This window comes from Atractosteus spatula, chromosome 3, assembly GCF_055471065.1.
Source record: "Atractosteus spatula isolate fAtrSpa1 chromosome 3, fAtrSpa1.hap1, whole genome shotgun sequence".
Lineage (NCBI taxonomy): Eukaryota > Metazoa > Chordata > Actinopteri > Semionotiformes > Lepisosteidae > Atractosteus > Atractosteus spatula.
Window position 1 is genome coordinate 39,144,242 of NC_142708.1, and position 9,193 is coordinate 39,153,434.

A 9,193-nucleotide genomic window follows, 5' to 3' on the forward strand; every position below is an offset into this window, starting at 1 on the left:
AAAGCTTAACCTCTCATGCACAGCATCTGAGCTTTTAAATTTAAACTGTGTATTACAGCATGTTAATCATCAGTCATTAAAAAGTTGGTATATTTTATGAAAGCAAGATTGCTCAGTTGGACAAAAGTACACAACCTACCTTTATCATAAATATTTTAATTATGCAGAAATATTTTATGCATCAAAGCCTTTACCAAAGATATTACTAATAGTATTAATAATTAATGACTTTGGACAAGCTGTAAACTCAAAGTATTACACTGGTTCACATTCTTTCTAACCATCATTTTAAATGAAAATACTTTTATTTTTTTCTTTGACAAAAATCACAGCATTTCGTTGATCTAACTAACGAGGACAGGACATTAGCTAACCAATACGATAAAGGAATAAATTACTTTTTTTGCTCATTTCTTTAGCACATTTGTACAAGCACTTGTAATCTGTCCTAGCCCTACTTAGTCAGGCATTTTCTTTTACTGTAACGGACATAAAAACTCCCTTGCTTTTAACAGAGCATTTCATAATTTCTAACTACGAAAATTATTTAAACTGTGACACTTATCATTCAACCAGAGCTCAAAATATCACAAGGATCCTCAAGAGCACAGCAAAGACTGTATTAAAAGATACTTGTATCAGATACATGAGAATCCAAGATTTTTTATCTACGCTTTCTTTTCCATATACCAGAGATTATGGTACCACTTCAGAAGGGTGTCAGCCAGTCAGATTCCAGGAATCGGTACTTTAAAGAAAAAATACACACCAGTATTCCATTTCTCCCTAAACATTTTAAGCATTGAAGTCTTTAACTAACATGTGAAATAGCGTGTATAAAAAGTGGTAGTTTTAAGCTTTTCTGCTAATATAATATGGAATCACATATCTAAAGAAATTAATAACGATATAATTATATTCATATACTGCAACACAGTAATACATGCTGTACAATGTCTGTTGATTCTGTATGTGTAAGGCTGTTTCACCTCTGCTTATGCGACCTTGCCGGTAGCCTGGTGGTCTAAGTGCTGGATTAGTAACTCCCAGGTTGGCTGTTCAAATCCAGCTGGGGCCATGACTTTTCTTTTAACAAACATTTCTTTGAAAAAATAGAATAGCAATATTATGGACAATTAATTGACAATAAATATAGAAAAGCAAATTTGGGAAATAGTTTTAATATGTAAATAGTTCCCTGGTTCTGCACCCCTGGGTGTTTCTCTCTCTCTCGCTCGTTCGCCCCCCCAATTCAATTCAAGGTGCTTCATTAGCATGACCGATGGGTACAATCAGTGTTGCCAAAGCAAATAAAATAATGAACTCCCTTGCTTTTAACAGAGGGTTTCATAATTTCTAACAACAAAAATGATTTAAACTGCGACACTTTTATCGTTCAACGAGAGCTCCAAATATCACAAGGATCCTCAAGAGATCAACAAAGACAACAGAAAAAGATATGTGTATAAGATACTGTCCATGGGAATCCAAGCTTTTTTATCTATGCTAAGAAGTAGTCTTTAAAATTTCTTCATTACACAGTGAAGTCAAAATTCCGGGATGTGCCTATATTAGTACGCTGGGCAAACGTTCTGAGGTCAAATTCTTCCAGCACAGGGGTACCTTTAAGGTGGAGACGACGGTACCGAAAGTTTTTGGCATGCATAAAAAAAAGCTATTCTGTCAGTGAGCCCTAAATGAATTAATAGCAAACATTACATAAAACATTACATAAAAGACACTTTTCCAAGAAAGTTTAGCCTTTGTCACTAATGAAACCACAAAATAAAGACAAATATAGAAATCTTAAGATTTTTAAAATAAACTTTCAGCATAGCTTTCTCCCCGTTTAGATTTAATTTTCTTGGGATTTTGGGATCAAATGTGAAAGATTAGATTGTAATCGTTTTTATTTTTTAAATATATTTTAGAAAAGTGTAATCTATACTAAAAAGCTGTATTTATTTAATATCACTCGATACTTATATTAATGGAGGAATATAAGGAATAAGGAACACGAATATTCTTATGTCCATATCTTCGCAAGGGAATCAGTGCGAATTGTAATACTAATTAAATGACCGCGGGCACTTTCCACCCCCTCTGACAGCAGAAACTCCTATTCTTAGCTCAGCAGCTCATTACAATATAGGGTGTTCAATCCGGTGTGGAATACTGTTGTGTATTTTTTCTTTAAAGTACCGAGACCAGCCATATACTGTAATACTATATGTTTATGTTCCAAAATTAATATTGTCTATGGCCTTCACACGCATTATGCTCCTATTCTTTTTATGCTCAGCTACTAAGATTTCCCTTCAGTGGTAAAATTCCATATAAATGTTTAATACTAAAACGGGCACAATATGCGGTATTGCGCGAGGACGTAGCCAATTACCCATGGTACGTGTCTGTGCCGCGCACTTTGAATGGCTGCATCTGTATGTGCAATACGATTTTTCTGCCTACTGTTCTGTTCTAGTTTGTTCTTTGTGTGTCCTGGACTGTGAGTTACTCTTTTAGTGCACCCCTCACTGTACTGATTGTATTGTATGTATTGTATTACTATTATTATTGTATCATTCGTTACACTGTGGCTGTGTTGTCTGTGTTAAGCTGCTGTTGCACTGCAATTTCCCTCACGGGATCAATAAAGTATCTATCTACATTTACTTCAAAATCAGTTTTAGCTTGATAGACATCATATAAAGAACTGTAAATTGTTTGCCAGTTTTTGTGACATTGACTTATCCATTTTTATGCATCTCAATGATTAGTAAGTTACGTAAAGTAAGCTGCTTTTCATTGAAATATATTTTTGTACATCACGTGTTTAGTTTTTAAAGGCAAATTAACTGTAGGTTATTTCTAAAAGGTTTCAGTTTCTAATTTGCTCCATAATACATATATTTTCATTTTATTACAACTTCAGCTTTCACTCAGAAATCTCTGAAGCCTGGTGATTGTGTAAAAAAGGAAAAGTATTTAAGCCAGCCATATTAAAAAATGTCTCGGGCTAGTGGTGAATTGGTGGGCAGATCGCAGAATAACAGTTTAATGCATGCAACTTTCCTCTTAACCTCTGAATAAGAATTAAAAAAAAATTAGGCATCAGAATTACATTGTAGGCATCTTCTCATGAGGCACCAGTAAATGTAGGGGTTTTGTGCTTTTACTGGGACAATTATTAATTGTAGCAGTAAGTCACAAAATGATTCTTTTGATGGCTATTAGAATCAACCTTGCGGGATAACTCAAACAACGCACACACACGGATACTAATACACGAGAATACATTTATTAATACATAAAATGTGCATATAAACATAAAAGATCTTATCGTGAGGGTTAGCAGAACACAAAAGATATATATTCAATCACGAAGAGTTACAAACCAAGAGGGACATACATTCAGTATATCATTCATTTAGACCGTTTCGTAAATGAACTTGGATTACAACTTGTACACTAGATACTCAAAAGCAAGTACATCACTCATAGGAATTAAATTGATCTCAACTGGCGTTGAGGTAACAATTGAATTCTCGAGCTGTAATGCAGAAGGTTGAATACTCATCCAATCTGTGGGGATTCAGATCTCCTGCAGACAAAGCAGTGGCAGGCTTGTTGCTGTGTCCAATTGGCGCTCTCTGGCTCGGTGCCATGCAGTGCTATTGCGGCTTACGACGTGGTGGATTACGAGAGATTTCTGCTGCGATGCGCTGCTGATGCTCTCTGAAGACCGGCTAGTTAGTTCTGGTTTTACTAGCAGAGTTTGTGCACAGGAGAAAAGTGACTGCGGGTCCAAGCAGGTCACACTCTTTAGGCAGGAAGAAGACCGGTTCGTTCCTGATGTAGCGCTAGTTCTGAATACTTAGATTCAGCTGTCCACAGTTCCGACTGTAGTTCACTTGTTGATCATAGATCAAAGGTTCACAAGGCTTGCTGCTAGAGCTAACCTCGGGTGGATCCTTTGGTTACGCGCTGGCAACCTCCATTCTCGACTCTTAGAACAAAAGTTAAGTCCTGCACTCGGACACACTGGCCGTTATGTGATTGTCCGATCTGAGTCTGAGAATGTCCAGGAGGCGCTCTCTAGCTCGGTGCCGCATGTTTTACCTGGAGGAACCACGGTCGTTCATTGGTTGAAAGTTTCATGGGCATCCGAGACCCACGTGGGGTTAACCTGCCCTACCTGTTCCTGATTGGCTGACGATGAGTAACAATGCACTCTGACCTTAGAGTTGTAAACAACTTGGGATGAGACTTTCCTTGGAATCTCCCAGACAGTGAGGCACCAGAGATGACCATTTATTAGGGTTGCTGGAGAATCTCAGCTTTGGGAGTTGTTCCTTATCATGACACTCTATCGGCTAGAAAAACACCTTTAATTGTGAACCAAATGGAATGGCCTCTCTGTATCAAGCACCACTGAGATGAAGGAGAGAGGGACTGGCCTCTCTGTATCAAGCACCACTGAGATGAAGGAGAGAGGGACTGGCAAGGGAACAGCAAACTTAATTCCTGTACTTTAATAAGCCTTGCCGCTACAACACTCAGAATTTATGTACATGAAAACAGGGAAATAAAGTATGTGCATGGTTTAGATCAGACAGCTGTATACAATATTACCTTTTATTTTCTTGTTTACATTTTCTAATTCTTAGCATTTCATCCATGGGTGGTGGGCTGAGCAAGAGTGCCTCGTTTCCTTTATCTTCTTTACCAAATAGCTTTACTACTTATGTCTTGTTGTGCACATGTACAGTGGTGTGAAAAAGTGTTTGCCCCCTTCCTGATTTCTTATTTTTTTGCATGTTTGTCACACTAAAATGTTTCAGATCATCAAACAAATTGAAATATTAGACAAAGATAACACAAGTAAACACAAAATACAGTTTTTAAATGAAGGTTTTTATTATTAAGGGAAAAAAAAATCCAAACCTACATGGCCCTGTGTGAAAAAGTGATTGCCCCCTAAACCTAATAACTGGTTGGGCCACCCTTAGCAGCAACAACTGCAATCAAGCGTTTGCGATAACTGGCAATGAGTCTTTTACAGCGCTGTGGAGGAATTTTGGCCCACTCATCTTTGCAGAATTGTTGTAATTCAGCCACATTGGAGGGTTTTCGAGCCTTAACCGCTTTTTTAAGGTCATGCCACAACATCTCAATTGGATTCAGGTCAGGACTTTGACTAGGCCACACCAAAGTCTTCATTTTGTTTTTCTTAAGCCATTCAGAGGTGGACTTGCTGGTGTGTTTTGGATCATTGTCCTGCTGCAGAACCCAAGTGCGCTTCACCTTGAGGTCACGAACAGATGGCCGGACATTCTCCTTCAGGATTTTTTGGTAGACAGCAGAATTCATGGTTCCATTTACCACAGCAAGTCTTCCAGGTCCTGAAGCAGCAAAACAGCCCCAGACCATCACACTACTACCACCATATTTTACTGTTGGTATGATGTTCCTTTTCTGAAATGCTGTGTTACTTTTATGCCAGATGTAATGGGACACACACCTTCCAAAAAGTTCAACTTTTATCTTGTCAGTCCACAGAGTACTTTCCCAAAAGTCTTGGGGATCATCAAGATGTTTTCTGGCAAAACTGAGACAAGCCTTTATGTTCTTTTTGCTCAGCAGTGGTTTCCGTCTTGGAACTCTGCCATGCAGGCCATTTTTGCCCAGTCTCTTTCTTATGGTGGAGTCATGAACACTGACCTTAACTGAGGCAAGTGAAGCCTGCAGTTCTTTGGATGTTGTTGTGGGGTTTTTGTGACCTCCTGGATGAGTCGTCGCTGCGCTCTTTTGGTTGGCCAGCCACTCCTGGGAAGGTTCACCACTGTTCCATGTTTTTGCCATTTGTGGATAATGGCTCTCACTGTGGTTCGCTGGAGTCCTAAAGCTTTAGAAATGGCTTTATAACCTTTTCCAGACTGATAAATCTCAATTACTCTGTTTTACATTTGTTCCTGAATTTGTTTGGATCGCAGCATGATGTCTAGCTTTTGAGGATCTTTTGGTCTACTTCACTTTGTCAGGCAGGTCCTATTTAAGTGATTTCTTGATTGAGAACAGGTGTGGCAGTAATCAGGCCTGGGTGTGGCTAGAGAAATTGAACTCAGCTTTCCAAAGATGTGATAAACCACAGTTGATTTATGTTTTAACAGGGGGGGCAATCACTTTTTCACACAGGGCCATGTAGGTTTGGATTTTTTTTTCCCTTAATAATAAAAACCTTCATTTAAAAACTGCATTTTGTGTTTACTTGTGTTATCTTTGTCTACTATTTCAATTTGTTTGATGATCTGAAACATTTCAGTGTGACAAACATGCAAAAAAATAAGAAATCAGGAAGGGGGCAAACACTTTTTCACACCACTGTATATAAGAACATTGAGTAGCATCTTATTACTTTAAACTATATACATATATGTTTTATATGCTTTAAACAATAACATTTGTAATTGAAGCTGTATGAAAATGTCTTATTGAATGTTTTTTTAATAAATAAAAATATTCCAAAACAGTGAGGTTTTTTTTATTTTATTGAAAAAGGGTTATTTTGGAGAGAGAACTGACTTGAGGATCTTCCGGTATCTGACCACCACTGCATTATTTGTACAAGGTAATTTTTTTGGTTGCCTATTTCACTATAGTAAATATTGATATCAAAAGAATTGTGACGCATTACAACACGGCAAATGTACAGAGATTCAGGTATAGCTTGTCAAAAGGAAGAGAAACATTTTATAGTGTAAACTGCTAAATACTTCAAATACATACCGTTTCTGAAGTACAATTCAGATAATATTAAAAATTGTAATGTCAAATTAAACATAAACAGAATAAATATTTCAGAAATGAAACATTTATAGATATAATTGTATTCAACTATGATATAAATGCCTGTTAAAAAAATATAAATGTTACTAACCCTTTCCCTAAGCTGTGCAAACACTTGTTGCAGTATTCTGAATCTTAAGGTTTGTATATGTACAGATGCAGCCATTCAAAACAAGCGGGTATGCTGCGGTATAACACGGTGGGCATGTCACCGCATCATATCGTATGCAAATTAGATTATGTTAACAGTATCCAGAATCACCTTGTAAAACCGCCAGGTGGAGCTAATAAAGCTTAACCTCTCCTGTACAGCATTTGAGCTGTCACCAGAAAACATCCGGTTTTGAATCCCGATCACTGCTGAGGGACAATCTTTATTCAATTAAGAATTTAAGTTGTATACTCTTCAGACTTTTAAATTTAAACTGTGTATTACAGCATGTTACTCATTATACATTAAAAAGTTGGTATATTTTGTGAAAGTAAGATTGCTCAGTTGGACAAAAGTACACAACCTACCACCTTTATCATAAATATTTTAATTATGCAGAAATATCTTATGCATCAAAGTCTTTACCGAAGATATTACTAATAGTATTAATAATGAATGACCTTGGACAAGCTGTAAACTCAAAGTACTACCCTGGTCCACATTCTTTGTAACCATCTTTGTAAACGAAAAGACATTCACAAAAAGTAACACCACAGCATTTCGTTGATCCGATCACGCATTCGTTTCCAATCATACAAAGTAAGTCTTGAGAATCTCCTATTCACCATGCCTTTCACATACTCATAAAAAATATTAATTTAGGAACATAAACATAATACTGTATGTAAACTGTACTGTATATGGCTGGTCTTGGTAATTTAAAGAAAAATTACACACGTGCGGATTAAAACGTGCACAGTAAAGACATTAAATGATTAAATCTTTCCACGACCGACCAACGCACCAAGGGTGCCCCTGTTGGTCATTTTGGCCAGCCAATCACGTACCGCGGTATGACGCGTTAAGACGCGCTATGACATAGTGAGTTGCCCGCGGTACGGGTTTGTTCCGCGCACTTTGAATGGCTGCATCTGTATGTGAATAGATTTGTGTCAGTGTACAGATGAATGCATGTGTTCATTTATACATGCAATAATATGTTGATATAGGCTAATTTAAGTATATATTTTGTGTATTTTTCTTCATATCTTTATAAAAGGAACAAAACATTCTAAAAAATGGACCAGTTGTGGAACTTTTGTCCGGTGCGTGAAGGACAGCAGGAAATGAAGCAAAGGATAGAGAAAGGAAAGACGAAAAATGTGAAACTGTGAGGTAGTGGGAGGTAAAAACAGTGGTATGACAAATGTTAAGAGATAAACCGAAAGTGTCAAGTAATACAGCAAACACAAGCAGTGAGAATCAAAAGTTTTCTCTAAACCGATAGTCTTCTATTTTACCTGACAGTGATTAAATTGACGTTTCTTTTTACCTATGTTCACAGAGATTGAAGGACTCCTATATTAGAAAGTTGTCAGAAGCCACAATTATTCTTAAATTTGATTCACACATTGACCAAGTACTTGACCAACATTGAGTATATCTCTCCTTTTATAGATTTCATTTGCAGATTATAATTTCACATTTGTCTTTTACTTTGACACAAAGTTATCCATCATTTTAGCCCCCCTTTTCACTTTTACTCTACCCATTCTCGTGGCTTCTTTTTTGTCATTATCTCTTTTCTCTCTTCCACACATTGTGTTAAAAGCTGCAGAGTCAAAACAGCCTTTTTCTGTTTTGCATGCAGTTAAATTTTACTTGTTCTTTAGCACCTAGCAAGCAGCTTATTGTTCTTCTGAAAGAGCATTCAGTATAATATTTTCTTTGAATTTCTAGATATTATTTATCCATCCATCTCTTAATGCAATATGGGATCACAAGGCAGCCGTAATCTATCATGGCAAGCAATGAGTGGAAGGTGGGTTACACCCGTGGATGGGACGTCAGTCCATCATAGGGCACACACAAACATGCACACACTCACACCAGGGCTATTTTTTTCTCCCAAGCCAATTAAACTATCAATATGTGGACTGTGGCAGGAAATGAGAGCTCCTAGAGGAAACCCATGCAAACACGGGGAGAACATCAACATAAAATAGATTGCACCCCTGGTTTGAACAGAGTACCATTGTTTTGTAATGAGATGGCAAAACAATTTTATCTAGAAGTGAACTATAAGCACTAGCTACTGTATGTTGGGAGTGTTAATGTACATTTAGGAAAATTTGGTTAGGTCATTTTGATTCACTTTGAACTGTTGGAAACTTTTAAGATCGTTTGTGAGCATAT